Below are 20,732 nucleotides of genomic sequence, written 5' to 3'. Positions count from 1 at the left end.
TTGCTTTGGGGTCACTATAACCTCAGCAGCTTGACATCATAATGTATATATGTATGGTGATTACTGGAAACGCGTAAGCATGTTGCTTACACTTCGCCGCACTTCTCCGCACTCGCTGCAGAGATCTGTGCATAGCAAGCGGTCTTCCATCCCAGTAATAGTTCGGTAGCTTAATGGACCCACTGAAGAGGTCGATCTAAGCCTAAACTGAAATTGACAGGTGTCAAGTGTGACATGACGGACTGAGTCTTTTTATCTACGTTCATAGATACAATGAAGAACATTGTGTTGGGTAATATGGCCCAATACTAAAAGCCATTATTTAAAAACCAAGGAACCACACCGTTTGTAGTATGTGCTATTTAAACTTCTGTCAACCACCTCCAGAGCGTGAGGAAGCCACCCAGGCCTGTTTTCACTGGGGACTCTGGGACTTGTAGTTTTCTTAAATTTGAAATGGAAAATTTCGAAGGCAAAGGAATGTGACTGGATGTCCTTCTTATGTGTGCGTGGGAAGCCATGACATCTCTTCAACGCCTGCACTCTGGCTTTTCATTTCTGTGGGCAGGTATTGTGGTCCTCCCTCCGTAAAACATTAGAATACAGCAGTGTAGACCAAATCTCTTCCGCAGAAAGTGAATGGCGTGATCCCCACCCTGTTCGATTGGCAGGAAAGTACCCTCGTGGCAGTCTGATCTATAAAAGCTCTGGTTTTCCTGAAAGGTCTTTGATTGTCCACCAACCCGGGCCCAGGGGGCTGCTCCTCAGTGTATGTAGTGGTTAACTCTATTGCTTGACTGCGGTGGTTTGTCTCGACTGGTGCTTTGGCCCTCCTGAACTTTCTATGGTTTTGGAAGCAGTCCATTTTCTAGAATGTTTAATCGGGGGGGGGGGGGGGGGATTCTCAAGAGTCCAATTTCTTTGGAATTCATTTGCAAGGACAGCAATTATGTCTGCTAATTGCGAGCCTTTTTCACCAACTCGTCTTGTTTGGATGAGTGGGAACAAGAGGGCGACCTGTGCAGATCTGAGGTTTTACAGATATTCTTTCCATCTGCAAACTCCAGTCTGCCATCTTTGGCTCACAATCTCCTTTAATTACAGCATGTTGCAGTGCAGCTGCAGGCGTTCCACATAATCACCAGCGCTGCCCACCGACTGCAATGCCGAATTTAGGGCTGTTGACCCGTCGTCATGCTCCACCTTGAGCACCATACTCTCTCCTCTGCCTGCATGCCACATCCTCTGTGTGCTTCTACTGCTACAGAGTGCCTGGCCAAGGGTTCTGGCAGGCATCGGCCACCTCTGCTGAGTCACATGCGACCCGGCCCAAGGCTACTATTTTTGTTGGCAAGCAGGCGCGCACTAACATCTGCATGCCCACCATCTCGATTATTCTACCATATAAGTAATAACAGGACTGGGGTAGGTGTCCCCTCGCCCCCTCACTCTCATTGGTCCTCAATGGGGAGGGGGCTGTGGAGGCACGGTGTGCAGAAGCTGAGGAGTTCTGAAAGGAAAATGTGATGGTTCTATCGTGGGGTAAAAGATGCCTCATGAATGCGGAAGTTGATGAGCGAAGTTAGTAATGATATCTTGTACCTTAGCCTTGTGCTCTCTCGGATCAGTAACAACTCGCCGCGCGGGCCGTCCCACTGAATTTTTTGCAACATATTTATAGCCTCCATATTCCTCTTTTCTCCAGATCCCCACCCGCAACTCTTCAAATGATCTCCTTACCCCACCCTCCCTAAAAATGCCACAAAAAAGCAGTAAAATGGCTCTTAACCAAATGCAGTGAAACGGCCATGATGAGTGGGGTGAGTACCACAGGCTCTCGCACTCTATCATGCCCTCTCGGGTCGTGCACGATTTTCCTCTGTCTCACCCTTTCACTCTCTCTGCTTCTATCTCTTGCTCTTGTTCCCTCTGCAGGGTTTTCAGGTGAATCTGGACGCAAAGAGCATCTAATTTGCAGTGCTCACAGTCCGTCCGGCTGTCTGTCTTCTTCTTGCTGACAGATTGTATCCATCAGCTGCGATTTTTGGATACCGAGGCATGAGCCCCATTGCTCCATCTTCTCGGGTTGAATGTGTAGTCGTGGGTTAGGATTCTTCTTGGTCTGTGTGGACTTGTCACAGTAGGGCTGCGGTACCCCCATCCCCGATGAATGGCTTTTTTAGGGCTCAAGTCGAGGGTACACGCCGGTGGACGGCATCCGCCCACTTTTTTGAGGTCTGCCTCCTAGGGAATTATAAATTGACCACTACCTCGGGACTCGGGCTGCGGTAGCCGAGTTTGCGGGCCAGGCACTTCACCACTGCACCATACAACCTGATGAAAAATAGCCAGCATCTGCTGGGGAAATGCCACCTTTCAGGACTGCAGGTTAACGAGAAACCATTGGTATTGATTAGCCTGATTCATGGAATTATTTGCGCGCAAAACGGGGGTTTGCGCGCCATTCTGTGCGCAAATCCCTGTTTTGACGAATGGGGATTTGCGGGCAGAATGGCACGCAAATCCCCGTTTTACACGCAAATCATTCCATGAATCAGGGGACTTTAAAACATGCACACCTTTTAACGTTTTCAAAACACTATTAGAAGAAAATAGCCTCTCTTTGTTTTGTGTGTGTTGATTTTATGAAGGGCAAATGCCATTCGTCCTGTGCAATGTGTATAGTTATGCAAAGCCAATTGATTGGCATGTGCATATTTCACCTTGATATGCTAATTTCTGGTGACATCACATCCGATTGCGTATGTTAATGTTCACCACACTTTTAGGACTTGACCCATTCTTTTAATACTTGAGCATGATGGACTGCCATGAACTGTTGATGGCCCGCCTTGTTCGATACTGGAGAATTGGCGAGAATTCCCCACCTGGCAGTGTAGGTTCGGCCTTGGAGGACTCGGGAAGTAGTAGGGCCGGATTCGCACGGGATTGACGCTTTTTTGCGAGTTCTTAGTAAGCAGGTGCTGCGTCCTTGTTAAACGCCTCCCAGGCCGCAGGGTGGGACCTTTACTGCCGCCGCCGCCGCCGCCTTTTTTAACACCCGATGTCCAAGCTGCAGTTGACAGGACACACTGTTTACGATTTAAAACGCAAGGCGGGAAAAGGGAAACTACAGGATGTCCCCTCAGCCCCGTTTGAGTGTTTTTGTGGGACGGCTGGTGCGCTCTGGCGAGCACATGGCACCTCATCCTTTTACCTACGTGTGTGTGTGTGTATATTTCCTGGCATTTGGATGGCATTTATGGCGCGCAGCTGGGAACATGTGGCGCTAGGAGCCGGCTTGAGTCGAGCTCTTGCCGTGCGGGACGTCTCTGTTCTCTGGCCAAGGTCGTTCGCTCGCAGATTGCCAAATGCGCGCTGCCCTTAAGCCCGCAGCTCAAGGCCATACCTTGGGAAGCTGGCCGGGTGGCCCTGAGTCCAATCTCCAGGCTTCTCGGTGGGAGGTGACCTTTTCACGGTCGCGAGCGTTTCCGGGCATGCATTACTTTGGCTTTATGGTCGCCGTTTCAGCTCTGTAAGCCATCTTGGACGCGTTTCTGGATCACCGACTGCAGTAATATGCGTTGATGAAAAAAATGGTTTGTTATATAGAATAAGATTTTCAGCAGGTTATGTATGACCTTTTCTTTAATTAATTCAAGCCCTGCTGCTCCCTCACTTTTCTGGTGGCACGCTCTTAATCGCAAACCTCTGGTAGTTGGTACAGCACCAAAGGTTATAAAGTTAGGCTGATGCCTCCTGTACGAAGCCCATGCTGTGGCGTCATGCATGCCAGGATTGTCTAACAAGTGGGGCTTGAAGCTAATGTAGTTGGGTCCACCGCAGTGACATGAACATCTGCAAATGCCCACACAGGGCCGCTGAGTGGGCATTTACAGATTTTGGGTGGGCCTTGCCCGCTCAGGCCCTACTCTGTCTACCCCTCTGGCATGACCCCACAGACCCCTCTGCATGCGTCGCCCTGGTAATTCTTCTAGTAGGCCTAGTAAGATCGTTATTTTTACCTCCCTTAGTTCCCCCTCCTTGTCTTGTCGCGCCTAGAAACACTTGTGTACAGGCGCGTTATAAATGCCATATCCTATCATTTGGTGGGGGCTCATATGATTGCTACATATGGTGGCCCCGACTCTAATTCTATGCCTGATGGCCGCCATGGAAAGTTTGTTTAATATGTCCTTTTGCCAAAATGCCAGGGGTAGTGGAAGCAGAGTTTCCTCACATGACCTGGACTAAGCCTTAGGAAGTAATGCCACTTGACCACGATGACAATACAAGATGTCCCATCACTAATAGAAAAGAAATTGCAGTACGTGTAAAGTAAATGGAATAAGAAAGTTACAAAAGTAGGGAAAATGTGATTTTAGCCAGGATAGTGAATTGATATGCTTTGGGTACAGGTATGCTGCACCTCGGGCTTGCTCAGCAGAACCACTTTTGCGTAGGAGCACTGCCTCGAAATGCTAGCGCAGCCTCGTGCGGCTAGTAAGTCATCTAATGCCAGTTAACGCCTCACATCAGGTCTCTAATACTCAATGGTGCTCTGATATGCCAAGTGTAGCCACATATGCCCAGCTGCTATTATAGCTTCACATGCCAGGTGCAGATTCAAATGCCCACATGCTGCCATCTCATGCAGGACATTTTCTCATTTACTAGGTATTGTTCCACTGTAAAATCAGCCTTTCCTGCCCGGGGGCTGCCATCGAAGGCCAAATGCAGCCTCAAATGCCCATGTACTACATCCTTAGATTGGATAATGCGGAGAAGCCCGATATGGTCATTGTATGCAAGATCCAGCCTCAAATGTTCATGCAATGTTCAATGCATTGACTGGCACTGCAAGTGGCATTTGCAGTGCCAGTGAATGCATTGCATTACACTTTTGCATTTCCCGCTCCCCAGGGTGCCCAGCAGTATTGTCCCACATTCAGGATTGTGCCCCACCCCCACATCTATATGTCTTAATGACAGGTTTATTAGATTTGGAAAGGAAGCAATGTTGATCTAATAAATTATTTACTTTTGTGGTTCTTGTACAGCATGGACCAGTCCTGTTCATAATTCATGAGTGCCGTAGAGGCATTAGGTCAATAGCAAATGGTAGTTACTTAAGTAAATATGCTTATTTAAAATGAGGATGCTTGAGGGTCAGTCAGTGGACTATTAGAATGAGGATCACATTGCTCTCGAGAGATCCTCTTTCTGATAGTCATGCACTCGTTTTTTAATCATTAAAGCTATTTAACTTTCATGCTATGCCCAGCAGCTGCCCCGGGGATTGCAAGAAAGCTCAACGGAATAGCAAAGGAGTGGTCAGAGGCTCTGGGTCCTACGATGACGTCCATCTATTGCTGTGTGCACCTTGCTACACACGTCTGTCGATTTGACGATTCCACCCAGGGTTATTCCTTTACTTTTGCAGTGGGATGCGTCCACGCGATCCCTCTTTCTAATGATGGCTCCATCCATGCTTGTTCTATTTCTATTGATAAGGGCAACTTGCTAGTCTTAGTTCCATGGCTGAGAGATTTAGCCATGATGGCCCTGTTTCTATATTCAAACACTCTATCCGTGCTAGAGCTATTTATGTCTTCAGGATAGTATTACTGGCACGCCCTGTGTCGACGCCCATTTTCAAGTTTCGAAAAACAAACTGTAATACTCTGCAGCTTCCACTAGATGTCGGCCTATGCACAGCATGTGAATCTAAGCAGATACAAGCATCAGAAATACGATTATGGTGAGTAATGTATCCCATACGTATATTTCTGAGGCTTGTGGATCTGCTTAGATCACATGCTATGCATAGACCAACATCTAGTGGTAGTTGCAGAGTGTTACATGATCTGTTTTTGAAAAGGGACATTGACGTCATGTTAGTAATACTATCACTAGTGTGACGTCTACTGTAGCCATGGTCCTTCATCATGGTCCTTCATGCGTCGAGGTTCCTCAGATTGTTTTTTCCGCCATCGTGGTCGGTCGCTATTTGCGGAGTTCCTTTCTGGCTAACACCTTTGATTAGACAAAGTTTAATTTTAGACTTTCTATCCATCCTTCCTTAAACTGCCTGTTGTCTGCTAGACTAGTAACTGCTTCGGCGGCTTTCGACAGACCGCTCCATCGACAACGACGTTCAACTGTCTCGACAAAAGAAGACTACTGCCTACACAGGCTTCACTGGACCTCTGCCCTTCACAGTAGGGAGAGTGGGGTGAGAGGCCAGAAAAGCTGCAAGTCCTGCAAACGTTTCCACCCTAGAACCTTAAAGGACCGCCAAACCAAATGCTTGTCCACACACGACATGAAGACTGAGGCCTCCATAGACGTGGTGGGATAATCCAGCGAGTGCAGCATCAATGTCCTTATTGACGCTGAGGGTGACCGGGGTATGATGGAACCCCATGTGCGAATCCCCGGCTCCAATAAGCAGGCCACCGGCGCTGTGACGGAGACACCCACCGGCGGTTCAGGCATGCACACTTCCCACCACACAAAGCACATAGCCCACGGCCGACCGTCAACTGCGCCATCAACCTTCGAAAGCCACGCAGTGTCAAAGGAGAGGTTGTCTAAGTTCTTCCTGTCCTCTGGGCCATTGCGTTCGCTGCACAACAGGCCTCGGACACAGGTGCAGAAAGTCGTTTCAGACACTGTGACTAAAAAAGCCCTCTTGTCACGCGCCAAAGAGAATTCATCGAAAGGCCCTTTGGCATCCCTGTCCCCTCATCAAAAATGAGGGAATGTATCAGAAAACAAGTCCCTCTAAAAGGTGAAAACATCGAAAACAGCCACATTTTTCACGCCTCCAACATCCAAGCCCCCCTACCTCCCAAGATAGTGGCCCTGCTACCTCTCAAGACACCCTTGCAGGGTTCATGCAATCCAAAGTTCAGACTGCCTTACATGACACCCCTAGCCCCTCTGTCTAGCCCCTCCGTATTTCCCAAATCAACTGAGTGTACCCCAGAGAGCTTTGATCGCATTATGAGGAAAATGTCCAGCTTTGTAGACCTCATGGACAAGCACCCTGAAGAACTTTAAATATCTCCACGTCCCTACTTATAAGGGATTGGCAAGGGATTAACCATCTGCCAAAAGGCCACGTCTAGACGTTTCACAGCCCAGCACTTCCACACAGACCCAGGTCACCTCCAGTTACCATGATCCCTCTCAGGACATCTCCTTTATAGACCCCTCGGGGTCTATGGACCCTGGATTGCCGCGAGATCAAGCAGACCAAGATGACCAGGTCCAATATTATGACGACAATGATGAAATTTACGTCATTCAATCACCAGACCAGTGGCTGACTCACCAGTCGACAACCAACTTCAATATAATGAGCTCCTTCTCAAGGCTGCTCAACATTTTAAAATAGACACCCAGGAGACCCAAGTTGACAAGGACTTTGCGGAGGACATCCTGTGTGATAAGAAGTCTGTCACTCAATTTATTCCCCTCTTGCAATCCATCCAGAGGTGTATCCAGCCTTTTCTCCTCACACCATCCTCATGAGGGCAGTAAACCCTCATATCGAAAAACTATTCAGACCAGCACCTACAGACCCCCTGTACATCAGGGGTCAGCTTAAACCTGATTCCTTACTCGTTACTACTACAAGGAAAAGGACAGGCACCCCGCTGGCCTCTGTGGATGCTCCACCAGATAAACAAAGTAAAAAGATCTACACCATTGGCAGACAGGTGGTTTCCTCTGCTGTCTACCAAACTAGGATAGCCAACCATACCACCCTCCTGGCTAGCTATGGTTTCCATAAGTGGGATGAACTGGAACAAATTGAAGCAGTCCCAGAACCCCTGAAGTCTAAACTTCAGGGGTTCTGGGACTGAGGACAAGCAAGTATCCAATTGCATCTAAAGAATAACCTAGATGCCGCAGACAACGAAGGCTACACCATCGCAGAGGGCACCCTAATCAAACGCCATGCCTGGCTTAGGTTTGATGGGCATGTTGAGCAATGTGGCCTGCGTTTCTGATTTGAACCCAGACTGCCTAATGCCCTGTCCGGCAAGGCAGTGGAAGACGCCCTGAAGAGTGCTAAGGAAGAATATGACACCCTCTAATCTCTTGGTCAACTTGCCAACAAGCTGTTTGCCCAAAGGGGGTTTTCCAACGCAAGAGGATTTCGTGGGCAGGGCCTTCGATGCCCCACTGGTTACAGCCAGGGCAACTAATCTTCATCCTCGGGCACTTCACGCGGACAATCCTCCTCCTCGAATTTTCAAAGAGGCTATAAAAGGTCCAGGAGCAGAGGTAGACCCTCCTCAGCCAGAAGCTCCAACTCACCCAAACAATGGTGCCCTGCTCCATGTCCCCTCCCATGCCACTCCAGTAGGAGGTTGCATCTCACTATTCACCCACTCATGGGAGAAGATCACGTCAGACAAGTGGGTGTTGTCCACCGCGACGGGCGGGTATTGTATAGAACGTCTACAGAAGCCACCCCATCACCCACCAAAACACAGAAACATGACACATATTATTGGAGGAAGTGAAAGCCCTACTGGAGAAAGACGCCATAGAGATCGTCCCAGCAAACCAGGTAAACAATTTTATTAATTCAATGTACTTCCTTGTGCCAAAGAAAGACCTAACTATGAGCCCAGTGCTAGACCTGTGCCCAGCGAACACGTATGTCAAGACAAAATTTCACATGGCAATGCTTCAGGAGGTAAGTCCCCTCTTAAAACGGGGATTACATGGCAACATTTGCCATGAAAGATGCATAATTTCACATTTCAATGTTCCCAGCACACAGAAAGTATCTGTGCTTACAAATAGCAGGAGAACACTAAAAGTTCAACGTGCTCCCTTTTGGCATAGCCTCAGCCCCAAGGGTATTCAACAAAGTACTAGCAGTGGTAGCAGCGCACCTACACAGTCAATCCCAGTGTACCCTTATTTGGACGGCTGGCTAATAACAGGGTAGTCCAACACCCAAAGAACAATGAACCTTCTGTTCAACTGGGATTCTCCATCAATAAGAAAAAATCTAACTTGTATTCTCTTGATTGTACCTTCTATGGAAGCAGGAAGTAGAAATCCACTCCCTTCCCTTAGGGGCAAGCAATGTCAATCTTTATTTTTTATTTTTGGCTCATAGGTGGAGCTTGTGCTCCTAGCAGGTGCTTAAATGCTAGACAGAGGGGGTGAAGGCTGTTAGCAATACATGGGATGCAGCAAACAACGGTCAGTAGCCACAAAAAGGGAATAGGCAGAAGTGCAGGGCTCTGAAATGTGCAGATGACTGCACTTCTCCACAAAAGTGTTTGCTCGGTTATGCAGGCCACCTTCCAGCGCTCTCGTCCAGGGACCTCCAAGTAGGCTTGCATTGCATGCGATTGTCAAGATGTCAACTCACTTGGAGACGAAAACAACGTGCATGTGCTTTTTTTTCAATGAAATGATGTCACCAGGTTTTCGAAAAGGTTCGTTTGTGTTACATATTCCACATTTGCAGTTTTTCTTTTTTAATTCTCTCTGATATGTTCTGCTATCGCCAGTGATTCTTTCTGCCTGCATGGCCATCTCCTGTTCTTGTGGTGTTGTGCAGAGGTTTGGTACCTGTATTTGTATGTCCCCTGAATTCGAGCCTGTGTGTGTCCGTTTTTGTGTTCCATCCTATAGTCTGTGCCCCTTTTTATTTGAGCTTCAGTAGGTCTCTCCTGCATTGAGCCTGTGTGTGTGTGTCTACCCCTATGTTTCTGTCTGTTGGCGCCCCGTCTTTGAACTAGGATATATTTTCGCCTGTATTTGGTTCGGCCTTTTGTCCTCTGTGTCTTGTCTTGTGTCTCTGTCCCCTGTGTTTGACTCTGTCTGAGCCCTATGCTTCTGTGTGGCTCTGTCCAATTTGTCTCTGACCCCTGTGCTTGTGCTTCTTTGTGCTTGTGCCTCAGTCTTCGGTCCTTCTGACAGTGGCTCTGTGCTTCTGCCACCCTGTTCCCTGTGCTTGGGCCCGTACCTGTTGCCCATGTCTGTCCCCTGTGCCTCTCTGTGCCATTTCTGGGCCCGTGTCTGGGCCTGTGTCTGTTGTCCGTGTTTGGGCCATGATTCTGTGCCCTGTGTTTGGGCCCATGTTCTGTGCCCCGTGTTTGGACCCATGTTTCTTTCGTCCTGTGTTTTGAGCACCGGGCGGACCTTTATGCTGATTTGCACTGCCCTGTGTCACTCTCTTGGGCAACGGCTACCCACTGTAGCCAGACATTGAGTCCCTTAGCAAACCGTGTACCTTTCACTTGAATAGACATGTAAGCATTGAGTCCTGACGAAAACTATCTGAAATTGGGTTATGGTTGGAACTACGAAGAAAGGGAAGTGTAACACCCCATTCATTAGAGTTCAAGACATCTAATTGTTTGAAGACAGTACATTCTACTGTAGATTGCCTCGCCCAGTAGACTTTTGGCCTTCTATGATGTTTAATAGATGCTTGCATAATGTCAAATAATGGTTGACGACTATTATTTATGCAGCATTGCTGTTCTCCTGGATTACATTTCTCAATGCCAGATTGTGAATCAATTGGGAAATTCTCAGATTATCCTTATTGACCAGGAGCAGAAGTTAACATAGGGTCCATTACAGTGTTTAAACCGCCTCCAATCATGATGAAATTTGCCTCATAGTTTTGTATATGTAGTGTAAGTTTGTAGAAGAAATTGAGTCAGAATTCGAAATGTAATATGATCTGGATCTGACACAATTGCCATGCACTAATGATACCAACAAAACTCATACACCTCCATGCCAACCACAGTTTCACTTGACCTAAGTAAGAAGCACCACCCCTCGACCCGCCGACATGGTTCCCTCCATGAGCCTGACCAGACCAACGACAGACACCAGACTCCATGGTCTATCTGTCTTCTGCCAGTTCTGACATTGGATGGGACCCACCTCACTTGGTCAAACAGAGGTCCCTGCCACCCCACGCCACCTGAGTCCAAGGGAATCCACTGGGTTCCACCCTTCTAATCTACCGTACCATGCTTCTCCAACAGCCACCAGGGCCTAGTTAGCACCTCCAACCCACACTGAGCACTCCAACCCCCAAGATGCAATGTTCTTGTTTCCACTAGCAAGAAATAGGCTTCCTCTCCCCTTCTAGCAACCATCCCTCAGATCATAACAGATCCAAATGGGGGCGAGACATAAAATGCAAGAAGGTTCTCTACTTAAAACCTGTGGCCCCCACCAGCCATCGTACTACACTTAAAAAAAAAAAAAAAATCCCCCTTACATGAGCAGTGTCTCTAAGGACACATCAGGAATTATGCATGCCTAGAAGGGAGTAACGCAATCCCGGCAAGTCACAATGACTTGCATTAGGAATCGTGTGCATGCGCAGTACATTAGTTCCATATAAAGATAGGAACTAAACGAACCACTACAGTGCCACAAACACCAGCAGCGCCACTCGGACGGTATACAAAGAGCCAGAGGCCACACAGCCAGGTAAGTGCTGACCCACTATACAAGTGTTGGGTCTTGGATGCAAATCTCAGGGCCACTTGAATTTTTTCTTCCAGCCATGATTAATACCAGATGTCTAGGGGCTGCTGCTCAACCACCCAGTACCTCTCCCTGTACACTAACTTAACACTGCAATTCACAGGCACTATTCTGCACCTAAAATCTATCCCCAGTTTACATATATACCAACCACCTTCTCCGACCAATGTATATTCACTAAATATGTATGCATAGAAACCCCACCATGGGCTGCAATAAGCACAACAATGTATGTATTACAATTTCTGAGGATTGTGGAATCTGCTTAGAACACATGCTATGCATAGGCCGACATCTGGTGAAGCTGCAGAGTATTACAGTTGTTGTTTTCGAAACTCGAAAGGGATGTTGACAGGGCGTTCCAGTAATACTATCCCTAGTGTGACGTCCATGTGTCGAGGTCCCTCCGATTGTTTTTTACCACCATCATTGTCGGCTGCTAAAACGCGGAGTTCCTTTTCAGCTAGCGCCATTGATTAGCAACGTAATTAGAGCTACTCTTACTGTCCTTCATATCGCCGTTCTTCGACGATCATCTTCAACAACAGTTTCAAGGATAAACATTGTCAGACACAGAACTTGCCTCAACGACATTCCTTTGGCCTCGGAAGGCTGCTCCGAACCTCGGCCCAGACTGTCGGGAGAGTGTGGGGTGGTGAGATCTTAGGCTACTAAGAGAATGCATATTTCTTCTTTTCTCTTTCAATATTCGCCAAGCTGCTTTTCCAACCATTCATGGAAAATACACCCTTTAAATTTTGCCCAAATTGCTACAAAATATTTCCCTGGAAGGACAAGCACCGGGTGGGTGTTCAACCTCTCTCTTCCGCGGGATCACAATGAGGGCCACTGTAAAGCTTGTCAGCTTTTTAAATCCAAGACCCTAAAGGACCGAAAGACGAAACGTTGGGCCCACCACGCCATGCAGGCAGAGGCCGGCATGGACGATGAGGGAGCTTCCAGTTACTGCAGTATCACCTTCTTTTCATACAACAAAGGCGATGGGGAACCTTCAGAATCTCATGTGCTAGCCCCCGTCCCCATCAGACAGGGCGGCGGCGCTGTTACGGGGTCAACACCCGGCGGCATTAGCACACACAAATCATCCGACACAAAGCACATATCCCAAGGCCAGAAGTCGACGATAACACCATCGACATGGCTGCGCACGGTGTCAAGGGGATGGTCCAATAGCTCCCTGTCCTCTGGTCATTTGAGATCACGTTTGCCTCATGACAGGCCTCAAAGGTCTCGAGATAAATCAGACTCGGGTGCCGTGCCCAATACAGAAGCCGAAGACCATGCATCGAAAGACTTGGCTCCGGCCCTCCCATCCGCTGAAATTTGAGAATCTTCAATAACGTCAAAATTGGCAAAACACCTGCTGACTTTGAAAATGTCTCATCTGGTGCAAAAACATGTCCCTGAAACACTTCTTAAAGTTAGAACTTCGAAAAAACACACCTTGAAGGGTCACCATTCCCATACGGAGAAAGAGAGTACATCATATAAAGAGAAAGAGTGTTTACCAGGGGGAGGGTACTATGGTTGCAACTATGAAACACAAAGGGCAGCCTGCTCCACAATTACCTGCCACTTCTGTAACTATCCCAAGTCCCTCAAAGTGGTGTGCTGAGGACATTGATAGAGTAATGAGAAGCATGTCTTTTATGGCCGATTATGTTGGGGTGAAAAAGGCTACAACCCAATGTATTCCCATTCTACAATCAATACAGAGGAGAATTCAACCCTCTCTAGAAACACCAAATCAAACACGGGCAGTAAACCCTCGTATTGAGAAAATGGTTCCACCCAGCGCCCACAGAGCCTTTTTACATCAGGGGTCAATTAAAGCCAGACTCACTGGTAGTTAAGGGAGGGAACACCTCTAGCTTCATCAGAAGCACCCCCGATAAAGAGAGCAAGAAAATGTAAACTCTCGGAAGGAAAGTGGCCCCCTCAGCGGCATATCGAACAAGAATTGTCAACTACTCCACACTGCTGGCAAGTTACAACTGCCACATGTGGGAAGAGATTGAAACGTTAATGGCCTCAGCCTCAGAGCCTCTAAAGTCTTAACTGTCCCTCGCAGTAGTGGAAGGTAAGGTGGTGTCTAACTGCATCTTAAAAAATAACTTGGATGCAGCAGATAATGCTGGTAGAATCATCGCAGGAGGTACACTCATAAAGCGCCGTGCATGGTGCAAGCAGGTTTTAAATTGGGGACGCAGACAACACTCCTCATTATGCCTATTGAGCCTAATGTCTTGTTCGGCAAGGCGGTTGAGGATGCTTTAAAGAGTGCTAAGGAAGAGTATGACACGCTTAGGTCTTTAGGCCAGCTCACTAACAAACCATCAGGCAAAAGAGGCGGAAACAATTTTCGTCGCTTCAGGGGACAAAACTCGCAGAGGGGTTCTGGATACAGCCAAAATCGTGAGTCATCCTGGGGTTCCAATCAAGGACAAGCCTCTCAAGGCTTCCAAAGGGGCCAGCGAAGATCTTGCGGCCGGGGGAGATCCTCCTCTTCCACTGGTGGAGCAACTCCACCAAAGCAATGACCACCCATTTCAGGTCCCCTCCCATGCATCTCCAGTAGTAGGACGTACAACACACTTCACCCACGCATGGGAGGGAATCACCTCGGACAAGTTGGTGCTTTCAACTGTGGTGGGAGGTGATGGCATAGAGTTAATGCAGCGACCCTCCAACCATCCCTGCGTCAAAGATCTGCCACAAGGGAGAAGAAGCACATCCTTCTGGAAGAGGACTCAGTGCTGCTGTTAAAGGACGCTGTAGAAATCATCCCAGAGAACCAGGTAAAGGGTATCTATTCAACGTACTTCCTTGTGCCAAAAGATCTAACAAGGCGCCCAGTATTAAATCTGCACCCTGCAAACACCTATGTCAAGCCACATAAATTCTGCATGACAACGCTACAGGAAGTAATTCCACTGCTAAAACGGGTACTACAGGCAACCTTGAATATGATATTTTCATATTTGAATGTTCCCAGCACACAGAAAATTCTTGCGTTTCAAGATAGCAAACCAGCACTACCAATTCAAGGTGCTACCCTTCAGAATGCCATCCGCTCCAAGGGTATTCACAAAGGTACTGGCAGTGGTGGCGGTGCACCTGTTCAGGAAGGCAATCCCAGTGTACCCCTTCCTGTATGACTGGCTGATCACAGGGGAGTTACCACAAATTTGTAGGCAAAACGCACAAAGAATGATAAACCACCTTTTCCAACTAGGCTTCTCAATAAACGAGAATAAATTAAGCCTTGTACCAAATAAAACTAAACGGTTCCTAGGAGCTGTCATAAAAACCGAAGAAGGGCTAGACTTTTCATCAGTGGTCTCAGGCAAGCGGTCAGTGGGACGATCTAGTGGTCATTTCGCCAACACTAGTACAAGCCCTTTGCTGGTGGGCAAAGGAGAATCTGTTAAAGGGAACACCCTTCCACGATCCGGCGGTGCGAGCGATAGTTATAACAGACGCATCACTCTCCAGGTGGGGGGGGCACATCACCTTCATCTCACAGCACGTAGTCTGTGGACCCACATCACAGCACAGAACCATATCAACCTGCTGGATCTTCTACTAGTATTCAAAGCGCTCCAGGCCTTTGAAGCGCGGCTGATACATCAGTCGGTACAGATCCTCACAGACATTACCCCTGCAATGTTCTACATGAACAAGCATGGGGGCACATATTCTCCAAATCTGTCAAAGCTAGCACAGAAAATATGGAAATGGGCACTTAAACGGGGGATGTTCCTCACTTTCCAATATGTTCCAGGGGAACTCCACACCCTAGCGGACTCGCAAAAGCAGAGATCCACTACTGGAAGATCACGAGTGGCGGCTTGACACAAGCGTCGTAAATCTCATTTTCTCACAGTGGGGTTACCCCACATTAGACTTGTTCGCTACAAGATCCAACAAGCAATGCCCAGACTTTGTGTCCAGGTTTCCCAACCAGACTCCAAGGGGAACACCCCATGGATGAGTTGGTCAGGGAAATGTGCTTACGTTTTTCCCCCAGCTCCACTAAAGAACAAGGTGGAGAGCAAGATTCACAGGGAACAGATGACGCTTATCCTAGTTGCTTGTGGGAGAGCCAACCCAGATATCTGCATCTGCGCAGGTTGGCGATGTGCGATCCCATCAAGACCAATTTGCTATCCCAGCACGGGGGAATAATATTACACCTCAACCTCACTTAATGAACTTGGCAGCTTAGCTCCTGAAGTCCTAGAGTTTGGACATCTTAATTTACCACACAGGTGTATGGATATCCTCAAGAAGGCACGTAAACCAAACACCAGACATTGTTATTTCGACAAGTGGAGGAGATTTGTAATTTGGTGCCAGTCTAAACAAATAAACCCCATAGAATGTACTCCATCCCACATTCTTCTTTACATGCCCCACTTGCTTGACTCAGGGTTAGTTTTTAACTCTATAAAGGTTCACCTGGCGGCTTTATCAGCATACACCACCTCTCACAATAAGGGATAATGGTGGAAGGTTCCCGTCATTAAGGCATTTATGGAGGGAGTAAAAAGACTACACCCTCCTATTTCAAACCCACCGCCAGGCTGGGATCTCAATGTAGTACTTGCAAAGCTGATGGGGACCCCCCTTTGAACCTATGCACAAGTCAAGTCTTAAACACCTCACATACAAGACTGCTTTCTTGGTGGCCATAACCTCCATAAGAAGAGTCAGTGAACGTCAAGCTTTGTCAGTGCAAGATACATTCTTTGTCATCCACAAGGATACATTGGTATTAAGAACACACCCTAGGTTTTTACCTAAGTTTATTTCCAAATTTCATGTAAACCAATCCATTGAGCTACCAGCTTTCTTTCAGAACCCATTGAGCTCAGCTGAGAAAAAACTCCATCCACTAGATGTAAGGAGGGCAGTCTTTTCCTATGTAAACAAGACCAGACCGCTCAGGAAAACAGACCAACTGTTTGTCTCCATAGCACCAGACAGAGAAGGTGACTGTATTTACAAAAATGCCATCTCCAGATGGATAGTCAGATGCATACATCTCTGTTACTCTTTATCAAGCAAAACACTGCCTTTCACACCAAGACCTCACTCCACAAGAGGTACAGGAGCTACTTTGGCGTTTATCGCAAACGTCCTGCTGGACGCCATTTGCAAATCAGCTACATGGAGCTCAGTACATACAGTACATGCTTTCACTCAGCACTACTGCATTGACACTCATTCTAAAGCAGATACCCAGGTGGGGCAAACGGTTCTAAAACATCTATTTGCTGCTGGACCTTCTCTCAACCCATCACCTTCTCCTAACACTGCTCGCTAATCTATGCATAACATCTGATCTAAGCAGATTCCACAAGCCTCAGAAGGGATACATTACTCACCGTAATCGCATTTTTGATGCTTGTATCTGACTAGATGCACATCACCCCACCCTTCCACCCCTTGGAGTAGATGGTGCATAGATGGTTTATCTGAGCTTTATCTAATGCATATCTGCTTTAATACACCTGTACTCACGCTACACTTCATGTAACCTCATGTCAGAAACAAAACATTCTGAGGGACCTCGACGCGTGAAGGACAATGGGTACAGTGGACATCACACTAGGGATAGTATTCCGGCACGCCCTATCAACGTCCCTTTTTGAGTGTCGAAAACAACAACTGTAATACTCTGCGGCTTCCACTAGATGTCGGCCTATGCATAGCATGTGAATCTAAGCAGATACAAGCATCAGAGATATGATTACGGTGAGTAATGTATCCCATATAGGTGCACAGTAAAACAAGCACGATATACACAAGCCGTCCACCATATGACTATAGAGCCAATTTACAGCACACACCGGTTCAATATGAACAGCTTTTGAGTACAGGACTTAGCTGCACTCAGTCACTTTATAAAACAGGACACGATCACGTGCAAGCAGCCTCTAAAACTGGGCAAAACTAGCTAGACTGAACCGCCAATTAGTATTGACTACATGCTTGACCATCCACAGACTTATGCCAATCGGGGCAATTCACGTCCCAGCCCACCAGGATTTGCAGTGGAAGACATCCACTAGAGCCAATCACCTTGATTCACCACACCATCCAGTCCACGGACTTTAGTGCAGCAGGTAGGGCACATTGTGTCAGGTCCAGCATATCAGTATTCAACTTATAATTAACAAAGAAACAACATATATAACTTTGTTTTCCTTACTTCTCCATCTCCTTCTTCCCTCTCACCAAACCAATATAATTTGACTCAGACTGTATACTTCACACAATTACTGCAAAATGTCAATTCACAAATGAACTCTGTATACACCAATGTCACAATTAAATTACAATTGTTGCACAAATTGAAACATAATTGTAATGAATCTGCCGTGATAAAGACCCGTAGAGGTCGAAACACCTATCGACTGACCACATAGATCATTGCATCAATAAAAAACAAATCAAGTACGTGTTATAACACAAGGAATAAGCAGTCCTCCTTTTTTTATTATCTTTATGCGCAAGATCTCTGTGAACAAACAAAAACTCCCTTTATCCTTTATTGAGAAAGAGAATTTGTTTTATGTAATTTACATACATTTTTCTCCTTATCCTTTCCCCTAGCCTAGGGGATGCACCCTTTGCACATTCTTTGCACACTGCACTTTATATTCTTTTTGTGTTTTGGTCAATTGTGTATGTTGTTCACCTGTTATTTTACTATGTTGTGTGATTGCCAGCGTAATGCAGCTATACCAAAATAACTAATAATGAAATAAATCATTTTTTTATTTTACTTTACCTTCATTCCCATCTTTTGCGATTACTGCCCCGTGTTTGGGCTCATGTTTCTATTGTCCCGTGTTTGGGCCATGTTTGTGCGCCCAGTGTTTCTGTTGCCCCGTGTTTGGGCGCATGTTTGTTACCCCATGTTTTGACCCATGTTTCTGTGCCCTGTATTTGGGCCCATGTTTCTGTGCCCCGTGTTTGAGCCCATGTTTCTGTGCCCAGTGTTTGGGCCCATGTTTCTGTGCCCCGTGTTTGGGCCCATGTTTCTGTGCCCCGTGTTTGGGCCCATGTCTCTGTGCCCCGTGTTTGGGCCCATGTCTCTGTGCCCCGTGTTTGGGTCTGTGTCTCTGTGTCCCGTGCTTTGCCCTGAATATCCAATTGCACATCCTCACTTAGCCCCTTTCTCTGTCTTCTTTTCATCCTGTATTTCTCTATACTCTCTGTTTAGCCCTCTTTAGCTATCCTCTGCATTTGACACTGAGCATGTGTCAGTCCTGTATTTGTGCCTGCATTTGTCGGACCTGTATTTGGGCCTGTGTTTCTCTCTTGCCTGAGCTTACTTCTTTGTGTTGTAACGGGTTATTGAGAGGCCACCCTCAAAACAGGGAGTTCTTCCCTCCCCAATCTAGGTGTCACACAATAAACGGTTTAATGCGAGTTCTTTATTCAGCTTGATGCATCTTTATTCTGAAGCATATCATACCCCATGGATCCCCCTGACGGGTAATAGAAAATCACACAAAAATTTCACACACCACTTCCTCCGTGGCACAGAACAATAAGCTTCTCTCTACATACAAAATGTACACAATTTGGTTTGGAAAACTCCAATAGCAATATTTTACTTTATAAATATTTCAAAACAAATGATCATCAATACTGGTCCCTGAATAAAAGCACTTTACATTTGCAATGCTGTACAATTTCAGTTCTCCTACATGCTTAAAAGGCTAGCAGTAAATACCCCCCCTACTTTGAGTTGGGGAAGTCAGACTGAAATATTGGGGCGATTTAAGAATTTTGGATTTCAGAACCCCCTCCACTTAAAGGCCTGTGTTGGGAAAGCTCAACAGAAAGACTGCCCAATTAAATTACAGACAATAGTTTTCAGCACAAACTGATAATGAGCTTTGTTAATTTTGAATCTTAACAAAAATCTCCCTGTAGTGTTCTTCCAAGCAGAATTAATTAAATTAATATTTCTTTTTGTTAATTAGGCTAAGGAGCTACATAGTTTTGCCCCTCCCCACCCGCTATAAAGGGAAAGGATTTAAGGCCAGCAGATTCCCCCACAGTTTGGTTGGAAAGGGTTAAATTCTACTTACATAGAAAACCTCTGTTTAAAGTTCTGGAAAGCCAGCTGTATGCCATGGCCCTCTGGACGGACAGGGCAGGGGTCTGGTCACTCCACTCTCAAGGATGGTCTCCAGCTCTACACCATAGGACCCAGTCATGGTAATTTTAGCAGCTCTTCCCTTCTCTCATAGTGCATCTACTTTATATACCAGTGATGACACCATCAAGTTTACTATCTTGGGAGATCTCGCAACCAGGATTGGACAGTTACTCTTCTCTCTCCTCCCACATCCACCCTCTCTCTATGGATAGATTTAGGAGTATGGAGCAGACATATGTCAATTCACATTTGCAATCCCCTTTGTTTTCATGTCAATTGTTTTGCACAAATCTAGTTATGTGTCAAAAACGTTATGATTTGCTAGTAACTGCCATAATATATACATATATATATATATATATATACATATATATATATATATATATATATATATATATATATATATATATATATTTTGCTTCAGCTAATCATGGGGAATTTAATAAAACAGCCGGGTCCGCACCATGTTGCACGGCCGTTTGGCAATTTTCTGCCATTTTTACAAAAAGCAAAATGGTAAGGAACATGCATATTATTCCCCATATACCTAATTTTACATCCCACCAGTTCGCCAACTCTTAAATCCGGGAAATGTTCATAGCAGCCAGGAACACCTTTTACCTACCCATTATAATTCCCGAAGTCGCGGGTGGATGAATCTTATTTTAACAAAATCGCCTGGAAATTACCTAAATAATTACACATCAATCAAGGAACTTATGTTTGCCGAGAAAAAATCCTAAATGAAAGTCCTGTTAAATTAATAGGAAATCTTTTGTTTTTTGCAAATTGGAGCCCTCCTGTCTCCAGCGCCATTTACCTCTTCTGTCCAGTGTTTTTATTAGTCTTCGTAGACTGCAGCTCATAAATATCACCGAGATGCACCGGCCACACAGAGATCCCCCACTGCCCACATTCCAGTCACGCACCAGCTAGAGCCATTTGCTCTGCACAGAAATGAGCTTCCAGAGAC

The 20,732-nt window shown here is 46.4% G+C and overlaps 1 protein-coding gene across 1 annotated transcript in view; it reads left to right on the top strand.

Annotated features, from left to right (window-relative positions):
• Nucleotides 1-20,732, top strand: part of GNAI2 (G protein subunit alpha i2) — a 711,653-nt gene that overhangs the window by 290,847 nt on the left and 400,074 nt on the right. The gene's annotated exons all lie outside the window — the stretch shown is intronic.

This window comes from Ambystoma mexicanum, chromosome 2p, assembly GCF_040938575.1.
Source record: "Ambystoma mexicanum isolate Mex_15411 chromosome 2p, UKY_AmexF1_1, whole genome shotgun sequence".
NCBI classification, from domain to species: domain Eukaryota; kingdom Metazoa; phylum Chordata; class Amphibia; order Caudata; family Ambystomatidae; genus Ambystoma; species Ambystoma mexicanum.
This window is presented reverse-complemented; position numbering and strand designations above follow the sequence as displayed.